This window comes from Atractosteus spatula, chromosome 7 (assembly GCF_055471065.1).
Source record: "Atractosteus spatula isolate fAtrSpa1 chromosome 7, fAtrSpa1.hap1, whole genome shotgun sequence".
Classification (NCBI taxonomy): Eukaryota; Metazoa; Chordata; class Actinopteri; order Semionotiformes; family Lepisosteidae; genus Atractosteus; species Atractosteus spatula.
Genome location: NC_142712.1, coordinates 14,284,401 through 14,297,458, shown reverse-complemented (window position 1 = coordinate 14,297,458; position 13,058 = coordinate 14,284,401).

The following is a 13,058-nucleotide window of genomic DNA, read 5'->3' as shown; positions in this document are numbered from 1 at the left end:
CAAAAAATGAAATTGTACCACAGTTGATACATTTTATTTGTTGTGGCAAGGCTGCTAAGTCTTTTCAGGCGAAAATTTTGATGCCCTGAGTTATATTTTCTGCTTAAATTAGTGTTAGGTTGCATTGAAGAAAATCTGAACCCTAACTCTAACCTGCTCAAACCCTTAGCTAGGGTTAGGGTTAGTATTATTAGAAAACATCGAGAATGTTTGATGGCATGGCTGTGTTTTAGGACAGAAGAGAAATTTAGGAAATGTGATATTTTAATGTTCTCTTCACATTTTTTTTTCTTGCATATATGGCTCTATATACTGCATTGGCCTAAGTGGGGATGTTGTCTAAATCCCCAAAAAGCAAAAGATTGTAAGAAAGTGGTTAAATGTCTTAATCTGGTGCATTTGGCATTGAATGCACTGGCATTTTAACAGGTGTAGCTAAGATTTTTTGTGTATTCCTGATTCTTAACCTATTTAATGCTGATACCATGCTCATGGAGAGTACAATTCCACACAAAATTTCCAATATAGGACTATTTGTAAAAAAAATGAAATTGTACCACAGTTGATACATTTTACTTGTTGTGGCAAGGCTGCTAAGTCTTTTCAGACGAATATTTTGATGCCCTGAGTTATATTTTCTGCTTAAATGAGTGTTAGGTTGCATTGAAGAAAATCTGAACCCTAACCCTAACTGCCCAAACCATTAGCTGGGGTTAGGGTTAGTATTATTAGAAAACATAGAGAATGTTTGATGGCATGGCTGTGTTTTAGGACAGAAGAGAAATTTAGGAAATGTGATATTTTAATGTTCTCTTCACATTTTTTTTGTCTTGCATATATGGCTCTATATACTGCATTGGCCTAAGTGGGGATGTTGTCTAAATCCCCAAAAAGCAAAAGATTGAAAGAAAGTGTTTAAAGGTCTTAATCTGTTGCATTTGGCATTGAATGCACTGGCATTTTAACAGGTGTAGCTAATATCTATTGTGTATTCCTGATTCTTAACTTATTTAATGCTAATACCATGCTCATGGAGAGTACGATTCCACACAAAATTTCCCAATATAGGAATACTTGTCAAAAAATGAAATTGTACCACAGTTGATACATTTTATTTGTTGTGGCAAGGCTGCTAAGTCTTTTCAGACGAAAATTTTGATGCCCTGAGTTATATTTTCTGCTTAAATTAGTGTTAGGTTGCATTGAAGAAAATCTGAACCCTAACTCTAACCTGCTCAAACCCTTAGCTAGGGTTAGGGTTAGTATTATTAGAAAACATCGAGAATGTTTGATGGCATGTCTGTGTTTTAGGACAGAAGAGAAATTTAGGAAATGTGATATTTTAATTTTCTCTTCACGTTTTTTTTCTTGCAGATATGGCTCTATATACTGCATTGGCCTAAGTGGGGATGTTGTCTAAGTCCCCTAAAAGCAGAAGATTGAAAGAAAGTATTTAAATGTCTTAATCTGGTGCATTTGGCATTGAATGCACTGGCATTTTAACAGGTGTAGCTAAGATTTATTGTGTATTCCTGATTCTTAACCTATTTAATGCTGATACCATGCTCATGGAGAGTACGATTCCACACAAAATTTCCAATATAGGAATACTTGTCAAAAAATGAAATTGTACCACAGTTGATACAATTTACTTGTTGTGGCAAGGCTGCTAAGTCTTTTCAGACTAATATTTTGATGCCCTGAGTTATATTTTCTGCTTAAATGAGTGTTAGGTTGCATTGAAGAAAATCTGAACCCTAACCCTAACTGCCCAAACCCTTAGCTAGGGTTAGGGTTAGTATAATTAGAAAACATTGAGAATGTTTGATGGCATGGCTGTGTTTTAGGACAGAAGAGAAATTTAGGAAATGTGATATTTTAATGTTCTCTTCACAGTTTTTTTTCTTGCATATATGGCTGTATATACTGCATTGGCCTAAGTGGGGATGTTGTCTAAATCCCCAAAAAGCAAAAGATTGAAAGAAAGTGCTTAAATGTCTTAATCTGGTGCATTTGGCATCGAATGCACTGGCATTTTAACAGGTGTAGCTAAGATTTATTGTGTATTCCTGATTCTTAACCTATTTAATGCTGTTGCCATGCTCATGGAGAGTACGATTCCACACAAAATTTCCAATATAGGAATACTTGTCAAAAAATGAAATTGTACCACAGTTGATACAATTTACTTCTTGTGGCAAGGCTGCTAAGTCTTTTCAGATGAATATTTTGATGCCCTGAGTTATATTTTCTGCTTAAATGAGTGTTAGGTTGCATAGAAGAAAATCTGAACCCTAACCCTAACTGCCCAAACCCTTAGCTAGGGTTAGGGTTAGTATTATTAGAAAACATAGAGAATGTTTGATGGCATGGCTGTGTTTTAGGACAGAAGAGAAATTTAGGAAATGTGATATTTTAATGTTCTCTTCACATTTTCTTTTCTTGCATATATGGCTCTATATACTGCATTGGCCTAAGTGGGGATGTTGTCTAAATCCCCTAAAAGCAGAAGATTGAAAGAAAGTATTTAAATGTCTTAATCTGGTGCATCTGGCATTGAATGCACTGGCATTTTAACAGGTGTAGCTAAGATTTATTGTGTATTCCTGATTCTTAACCTATTTAATGCTGATACCATGCTCATGGAGAGTACGATTCCACACAAAATTTCCAATATAGGAATACTTGTCAAAAAATGAAATTGTACCACAGTTGATACATTTTACTTGTTGTGGCAAGGCTGCTAAGTCTTTTCAGACGAATATTTTGATGCCCTGAGTTATATTTTCTGCTTAAATGAGTGTAAGGTTGCATTGAAGAAAATCTGAACCCTAACCCTAACTGCCCAAAGACTTAGCTAGGGTTAGGGTTAGGATTATTAGAAAACATAGAGAATGTTTGATGGCATGGCTGTGTTTTAGGACAGAAGAGAAATTTAGGAAATGTGATATTTTAATGTTCTCTTCACATTTTTTTTGTCTTGCATATATGGCTCTATATACTGCATTGGCCTAAGTGGGGATGTTGTCTAAATCCCCAAAAAGCAAAAGATTGAAAGAAAGTGTTTAAAGGTCTTAATCTGTTGCATTTGGCATTGAATGCACTGGCATTTTAACAGGTGTAGCTAATATCTATTGTGTATTCCTGATTCTTAACTTATTTAATGCTAATACCATGCTCATGGAGAGTACGATTCCACACAAAATTTCCAATATAGGAATACTTGTCAAAAAATGAAATTGTACCACAGTTGATACAATTTACTTGTTGTGGCAAGGCTGCTAAGTCTTTTCAGACTAATATTTTGATGCCCTGAGTTATATTTTCTGCTTAAATGAGTGTTAGGTTGCATTGAAGAAAATCTGAACCCTAACCCTAACTGCCCAAACCCTTAGCTAGGGTTAGGGTTAGTATAATTAGAAAACATCGAGAATGTTTGATGGCATGGCTGTGTTTTAGGACAGAAGAGAAATTTAGGAAATGTGATATTTTAATGTTCTCTTCACAGTTTTTTTTCTTGCATATATGGCTCTATATACTGCATTGGCCTAAGTGGGGATGTTGTCTAAATCCCCAAAAAGCAAAAGATTGAAAGAAAGTGCTTAAATGTCTTAATCTGGTGCATTTGGCATCGAATGCACTGGCATTTTAACAGGTGTAGCTAAGATTTATTGTGTATTCCTGATTCTTAACCTATTTAATGCTGTTGCCATGCTCATGGAGAGTACGATTCCACACAAAATTTCCAATATAGGAATACTTGTCAAAAAATGAAATTGTACCACAGTTGATACAATTTACTTCTTGTGGCAAGGCTGCTAAGTCTTTTCAGATGAATATTTTGATGCCCTGAGTTATATTTTCTGCTTAAATGAGTGTTAGGTTGCATAGAAGAAAATCTGAACCCTAACCCTAACTGCCCAAACCCTTAGCTAGGGTTAGGGTTAGTATTATTAGAAAACATAGAGAATGTTTGATGGCATGGCTGTGTTTTAGGACAGAAGAGAAATTTAGGAAATGTGATATTTTAATGTTCTCTTCACATTTTCTTTTCTTGCATATATGGCTCTATATACTGCATTGGCCTAAGTGGGGATGTTGTCTAAATCCCCAAAAAGCAAAAGATTGAAAGAAAGTGGTTAAATGTCTTAATCTGGTGCATTTGGCATTGAATGCACTGGCATTTTAACAGGTGTAGCTAATATCTATTGTGTATTCCTGATTCTTAACTTATTTAATGCTAATACCATGCTCATGGAGAGTACGATTCCACACAAAATTTCCCAATATAGGAATACTTGTCAAAAAATGAAATTGTACCACAGTTGATACATTTTATTTGTTGTGGCAAGGCTCCTAAGTCTTTTCAGACGAAAATTTTGATGCCCTGAGTTATATTTTCTGCTTAAATTAGTGTTAGGTTGCATTGAAGAAAATCTGAACCCTAACTCTAACCTGCTCAAACCCTTAGCTAGGGTTAGGGTTAGTATTATTAGAAAACATCGAGAATGTTTGATGGCATGGCTGTGTTTTAGGACAGAAGAGAAATTTAGGAAATGTGATATTTTAATGTTCTCTTCACGTTTTTTTTCTTGCAGATATGGCTCTATATACTGCATTGGCCTAAGTGGGGATGTTGTCTAAATCCCCTAAAAGCAGAAGATTGAAAGAAAGTATTTAAATGTCTTAATCTGGTGCATTTGGCATTGAATGCACTGGCATTTTAACAGGTGTAGCTAAGATTTATTGTGTATTCCTGATTCTTAACCTATTTAATGCTGATACCATGCTCATGGAGAGTACGATTCCACACAAAATTTCCAATATAGGAATACTTGTCAAAAAATGAAATTGTACCACAGTTGATACAATTTACTTGTTGTGGCAAGGCTGCTAAGTCTTTTCAGACTAATATTTTGATGCCCTGAGTTATATTTTCTGCTTAAATGAGTGTTAGGTTGCATTGAAGAAAATCTGAACCCTAACCCTAACTGCCCAAACCCTTAGCTAGGGTTAGGGTTAGTATAATTAGAAAACATCGAGAATGTTTGATGGCATGGCTGTGTTTTAGGACAGAAGAGAAATTTAGGAAATGTGATATTTTAATGTTCTCTTCACATTTTTTTTTCTTGCATAGATGGCTCTATATACTGCATTGGCCTAAGTGGGGATGTTGTCTAAATCCCCAAAAAGCAAAAGATTGAAAGAAAGTGGTTAAATGTCTTAATCTGTTGCATTTGGCATTGAATGCACTGGCATTTTAACAGGTGTAGCTAAGATTTATTGTGTATTCCTGATTCTTAACCTATTTAATGCTGATACCATGCTCATGGAGAGTACGATTCCACACAAAATTTCCAATATAGGACTACTTGTTAAAAAAATGAAATTGTAACACAGTTGATACATTTTACTTGTTGTGGCAAGGCTGCTAAGTCTTTTCAGACGAATATTTTGATGCCCTGAGTTATATTTTCTGCTTAAATGAGTGTTAGGTTGCATTGAAGAAAATCTGAACCCTAACCCTAACTGCCCAAACCCTTAGCTAGGGTTAGGGTTAGTATTATTAGAAAACATAGAGAATGTTTGATGGCATGGCTGTGTTTTAGGACAGAAGAGAAATTTAGGAAATGTGATATTTTAATGTTCTCTTCACATTTTTTTTCTTGGATAAGCTGTATGGCTCTATATACTGCATTGGCCTAAGTGGGGATGTTGTCTAAATCCCCAATAAGCAAAAGATTGTAAGAAAGTGGTTAAATGTCTTAATCTGTTGCATTTGGCATTGAATGCACTGGCATTTTAACAGGTGTAGCTAATATCTTTTGTGTATTCCTGATTCTTAACCTATTTAATGCTGATACCATGCTCATGGAGAGTACGATTCCACACATTATTTCCAATATAGGAATACTTGTCAAAAAATGAAATTGTACCACAGTTGATACATTTTATTTGTTGTGGCAAGGCTGCTAAGTCTTTTCAGACTAATATTTTGATGCCCTGAGTTATATTTTCTGCTTAAATGAGCGTTAGGTTGCATTGAAGAAAATCTGAACTCTAACCCTAACTGACCAAACCCTTAGCTAGGGTTAGGGTTAGTATTATTAGAAAACATAGAGAATGTTTGATGGCATGGCTGTGTTTTAGGACAGAAGAGAAATTTAGGAAATGTGATATTTTAATGTTCTCTTCACATTTTTTTTTCTTGCATAGATGGCTCTATATACTGCATTGGCCTAAGTGGGGATGTTGTCTAAATCCCCAAAAAGCAAAAGATTGAAAGAAAGTGGTTAAATGTCTTAATCTGTTGCATTTGGCATTGAATGCACTGGCATTTTAACAGGTGTAGCTAAGATTTATTGTGTATTCCTGATTCTTAACCTATTTAATGCTGATACCATGCTCATGGAGAGTACGATTCCACACAAAATTTCCAATATAGGACTACTTTTTAAAAAAATGAAATTGTAACACAGTTGATACATTTTACTTGTTGTGGCAAGGCTGCTAAGTCTTTTCAGACGAATATTTTGATGCCCTGAGTTATATTTTCTGCTTAAATGAGTGTTAGGTTGCATTGAAGAAAATCTGAACCCTAACCCTAACTGCCCAAACCCTTAGCTAGGGTTAGGGTTAGTATTATTAGAAAACATAGAGAATGTTTGATGGCATGGCTGTGTTTTAGGACAGAAGAGAAATTTAGGAAATGTGATATTTTAATGTTCTCTTCACATTTTTTTTTCTTGCATATACTGTATGGCTCTATATACTGCATTGGCCTAAGTGGGGATGTTGTCTAAATCCCCAAAAAGCAAAAGATTGAAAGAAAGTGGTTAAATGTCTTAATCTGGTGCATTTGGCATTGAATGCACTGGCATTTTAACACGTGTAGCTAAGATTTATTGTGTATTCCTGATTCTTAACCTATTTAATGCTGATACCATGCTCATGGAGAGTACGATTCCACACAAAATTTCCAATATAGGACTACTTGTTAAAAAAATGAAATTGTAACACAGTTGATACATTTTACTTGTTGTGGCAAGGCTGCTAAGTCTTTTCAGACGAATATTTTGATGCCCTGAGTTATATTTTCTGCTTAAATGAGTGTTAGGTTGCATTGAAGAAAATCTGAACCCTAACCCTAACTGCCCAAACCCTTAGCTAGGGTTAGGGTTAGTATTATTAGAAAACATAGAGAATGTTTGATGGCATGGCTGTGTTTTAGGACAGAAGAGAAATTTAGGAAATGTGATATTTTAATGTTCTCTTCACATTTTTTTTCTTGGATAAGCTGTATGGCTCTATATACTGCATTGGCCTAAGTGGGGATGTTGTCTAAATCCCCAATAAGCAAAAGATTGTAAGAAAGTGGTTAAATGTCTTAATCTGTTGCATTTGGCATTGAATGCACTGGCATTTTAACAGGTGTAGCTAATATCTTTTGTGTATTCCTGATTCTTAACCTATTTAATGCTGATACCATGCTCATGGAGAGTACGATTCCACACATTATTTCCAATATAGGAATACTTGTCAAAAAATGAAATTGTACCACAGTTGATACATTTTATTTGTTGTGGCAAGGCTGCTAAGTCTTTTCAGACTAATATTTTGATGCCCTGAGTTATATTTTCTGCTTAAATGAGCGTTAGGTTGCATTGAAGAAAATCTGAACCCTAACCCTAACTGCCCAAACCCTTAGCTAGGGTTAGGGTTAGTATTATTAGAAAACATAGAGAATGTTTGATGGCATGGCTGTGTTTTAGGACAGAAGAGAAATTTAGGAAATGTGATATTTTAATGTTCTCTTCACATTTTTTTTTCTTGCATAGATGGCTCTATATACTGCATTGGCCTAAGTGGGGATGTTGTCTAAATCCCCAAAAAGCAAAAGATTGAAAGAAAGTGGTTAAATGTCTTAATCTGTTGCATTTGGCATTGAATGCACTGGCATTTTAACAGGTGTAGCTAAGATTTATTGTGTATTCCTGATTCTTAACCTATTTAATGCTGATACCATGCTCATGGAGAGTACGATTCCACACAAAATTTCCAATATAGGACTACTTTTTAAAAAAATGAAATTGTAACACAGTTGATACATTTTACTTGTTGTGGCAAGGCTGCTAAGTCTTTTCAGACGAATATTTTGATGCCCTGAGTTATATTTTCTGCTTAAATGAGTGTTAGGTTGCATTGAAGAAAATCTGAACCCTAACCCTAACTGCCCAAACCCTTAGCTAGGGTTAGGGTTAGTATTATTAGAAAACATAGAGAATGTTTGATGGCATGGCTGTGTTTTAGGACAGAAGAGAAATTTAGGAAATGTGATATTTTAATGTTCTCTTCACATTTTTTTTTCTTGCATATACTGTATGGCTCTATATACTGCATTGGCCTAAGTGGGGATGTTGTCTAAATCCCCAAAAAGCAAAAGATTGAAAGAAAGTGGTTAAATGTCTTAATCTGGTGCATTTGGCATTGAATGCACTGGCATTTTAACAGGTGTAGCTAAGATTTATTGTGTATTCCTAATTCTTAACCTATTTAATGCTGATACCATGCTCATGGAGAGTACGATTCCACACAAAATTTCCAATATATGAATACTTGTCAAAAAATGAAATTGTACCACAGTTGATACATTTTATATGTTGTGGCAAGGCTGCTTAGTCTTTTCAGACTAATATTTTGATGCCCTGAGTTATATTTTCTGCTTAAATGAGTGTTAGGTTGCATTGAAGAAAATCTGAACCCTAACCCTAACTGCCCAAACCCTTAGCTAGGGTTAGGGTTAGTATTATTAGAAAACATAGAGAATGTTTGATGGCATGGCTGTGTTTTAGGACAGAAGAGAAATTTAGGAAATGTGATATTTTAATGTTCTCTTCACATTTTTTTTTCTTGCATATACTGTATGGCTCTATATACTGCATTGGCCTAAGTGGGGATGTTGTCTAAATCCCCAAAAAGCAAAAGATTGAAAGAAAGTGGTTAAATGTCTTAATCTGGTGCATTTGGCATTGAATGCACTGGCATTTTAACACGTGTAGCTAAGATTTATTGTGTATTCCTGATTCTTAACCTATTTAATGCTGATACCATGCTCATGGAGAGTACGATTCCACACAAAATTTCCAATATAGGACTACTTGTTAAAAAAATGAAATTGTAACACAGTTGATACATTTTACTTGTTGTGGCAAGGCTGCTAAGTCTTTTCAGACGAATATTTTGATGCCCTGAGTTATATTTTCTGCTTAAATGAGTGTTAGGTTGCATTGAAGAAAATCTGAACCCTAACCCTAACTGCCCAAACCCTTAGCTAGGGTTAGGGTTAGTATTATTAGAAAACATAGAGAATGTTTGATGGCATGGCTGTGTTTTAGGACAGAAGAGAAATTTAGGAAATGTGATATTTTAATGTTCTCTTCACATTTTTTTTCTTGGATAAGCTGTATGGCTCTATATACTGCATTGGCCTAAGTGGGGATGTTGTCTAAATCCCCAATAAGCAAAAGATTGTAAGAAAGTGGTTAAATGTCTTAATCTGTTGCATTTGGCATTGAATGCACTGGCATTTTAACAGGTGTAGCTAATATCTTTTGTGTATTCCTGATTCTTAACCTATTTAATGCTGATACCATGCTCATGGAGAGTACGATTCCACACATTATTTCCAATATAGGAATACTTGTCAAAAAATGAAATTGTACCACAGTTGATACATTTTATTTGTTGTGGCAAGGCTGCTAAGTCTTTTCAGACTAATATTTTGATGCCCTGAGTTATATTTTCTGCTTAAATGAGCGTTAGGTTGCATTGAAGAAAATCTGAACCCTAACCCTAACTGCCCAAACCCTTAGCTAGGGTTAGGGTTAGTATTATTAGAAAACATAGAGAATGTTTGATGGCATGGCTGTGTTTTAGGACAGAAGAGAAATTTAGGAAATGTGATATTTTAATGTTCTCTTCACATTTTTTTTTCTTGCATAGATGGCTCTATATACTGCATTGGCCTTAGTGGGGATGTTGTCTAAATCCCCAAAAAGCAAAAGATTGAAAGAAAGTGGTTAAATGTCTTAATCTGTTGCATTTGGCATTGAATGCACTGGCATTTTAACAGGTGTAGCTAAGATTTATTGTGTATTCCTGATTCTTAACCTATTTAATGCTGATACCATGCTCATGGAGAGTACGATTCCACACAAAATTTCCAATATAGGACTACTTTTTAAAAAAATGAAATTGTAACACAGTTGATACATTTTACTTGTTGTGGCAAGGCTGCTAAGTCTTTTCAGACGAATATTTTGATGCCCTGAGTTATATTTTCTGCTTAAATGAGTGTTAGGTTGCATTGAAGAAAATCTGAACCCTAACCCTAACTGCCCAAACCCTTAGCTAGGGTTAGGGTTAGTATTATTAGAAAACATAGAGAATGTTTGATGGCATGGCTGTGTTTTAGGACAGAAGAGAAATTTAGGAAATGTGATATTTTAATGTTCTCTTCACATTTTTTTTTCTTGCATATACTGTATGGCTCTATATACTGCATTGGCCTAAGTGGGGATGTTGTCTAAATCCCCAAAAAGCAAAAGATTGAAAGAAAGTGGTTAAATGTCTTAATCTGGTGCATTTGGCATTGAATGCACTGGCATTTTAACAGGTGTAGCTAAGATTTATTGTGTATTCCTAATTCTTAACCTATTTAATGCTGATACCATGCTCATGGAGAGTACGATTCCACACAAAATTTCCAATATATGAATACTTGTCAAAAAATGAAATTGTACCACAGTTGATACATTTTATATGTTGTGGCAAGGCTGCTTAGTCTTTTCAGACTAATATTTTGATGCCCTGAGTTATATTTTCTGCTTAAATGAGTGTTAGGTTGCATTGAAGAAAATCTGAACCCTAACCCTAACTGCCCAAACCCTTAGCTAGGGTTAGGGTTAGTATTATTAGAAAACATAGAGAATGTTTGATGGCATGGCTGTGTTTTAGGACAGAAGAGAAATTTAGGAAATGTGATATTTTAATATTCTCTTCACATTTTTTTTCTTGCATATACTGTATGGCTCTATATACTGCATTGGCCTAAGTGGGGATGTTGTCTAAATCCCCAAAAAGCAAAAGATTGAAAGAAAGTGCTTAAATGTCTTAATCTGGTGCATTTGGCATTGAATGCACTGGCATTTTAACAGGTGTAGCTAAGATTTATTGTGTATTCCTGATTCTTAACCTATTTAATGCTGATACCATGCTCATGGAGAGTACGATTCCACACAAAATTTCCAATATAGGAATACTTGTCAAAAAATGAAATTGTACCACAGTTGATACATTTTACTTGTTGTGGCAAGGCTGCTAAGTCTTTTCAGACGAATATTTTGATGCCCTGAGTTATATTTTCTGCTTAAATGAGTGTTAGGTTGCATTGAAGAAAATCTGAACCCTAACCCTAACTGCCCAAACCCTTAGCTAGGGTTAGGGTTAGTATTATTAGAAAACATAGAGAATGTTTGATGGCATGGCTGTGTTTTAGGACAGAAGAGAAATTTAGGAAATGTGATATTTTAATGTTCTCTTCACATTTTTTTTCTTGGATAAGCTGTATGGCTCTATATACTGCATTGGCCTAAGTGGGGATGTTGTCTAAATCCCCAATAAGCAAAAGATTGTAAGAAAGTGGTTAAATGTCTTAATCTGTTGCATTTGGCATTGAATGCACTGGCATTTTAACAGGTGTAGCTAATATCTTTTGTGTATTACTGATTCTTAACCTATTTAATGCTGATACCATGCTCATGGAGAGTACGATTCCACACATTATTTCCAATATAGGAATACTTGTCAAAAAATGAAATTGTACCACAGTTGATACATTTTATTTGTTGTGGCAAGGCTGCTAAGTCTTTTCAGACCAATATTTTGATGCCCTGAGTTATATTTTCTGCTTAAATGAGCGTTAGGTTGCATTGAAGAAAATCTGAACCCTAACCCTAACTGCCCAAACCCTTAGCTAGGGTTAGGGTTAGTATTATTAGAAAACATAGAGAATGTTTGATGGCATGGCTGTGTTTTAGGACAGAAGAGAAATTTAGGAAATGTGATATTTTAATGTTCTCTTCACATTTTTTTTTCTTGCATAGATGGCTCTATATACTGCATTGGCCTAAGTGGGGATGTTGTCTAAATCCCCAAAAAGCAAAAGATTGAAAGAAAGTGGTTAAATGTCTTAATCTGTTGCATTTGGCATTGAATGCACTGGCATTTTAACAGGTGTAGCTAAGATTTATTGTGTATTCCTGATTCTTAACCTATTTAATGCTGATACCATGCTCATGGAGAGTACGATTCCACACAAAATTTCCAAAATAGGACTACTTTTTAAAAAAATGAAATTGTAACACAGTTGATACATTTTACTTGTTGTGGCAAGGCTGCTAAGTCTTTTCAGACGAATATTTTGATGCCCTGAGTTATATTTTCTGCTTAAATGAGTGTTAGGTTGCATTGAAGAAAATCTGAACCCTAACCCTAACTGCCCAAACCCTTAGCTAGGGTTAGGGTTAGTATTATTAGAAAACATAGAGAATGTTTGATGGCATGGCTGTGTTTTAGGACAGAAGAGAAATTTAGGAAATGTGATATTTTAATGTTCTCTTCACATTTTTTTTTCTTGCATATACTGTATGGCTCTATATACTGCATTGGCCTAAGTGGGGATGTTGTCTAAATCCCCAAAAAGCAAAAGATTGAAAGAAAGTGGTTAAATGTCTTAATCTGGTGCATTTGCAATTGAATGCACTGGCATTTTAACAGGTGTAGCTAAGATTTATTGTGTATTCCTAATTCTTAACCTATTTAATGCTGATACCATGCTCATGGAGAGTACGATTCCACACAAAATTTCCAATATATGAATACTTGTCAAAAAATGAAATTGTACCACAGTTGATACATTTTATATGTTGTGGCAAGGCTGCTTAGTCTTTTCAGACTAATATTTTGATGCCCTGAGTTATATTTTCTGCTTAAATGAG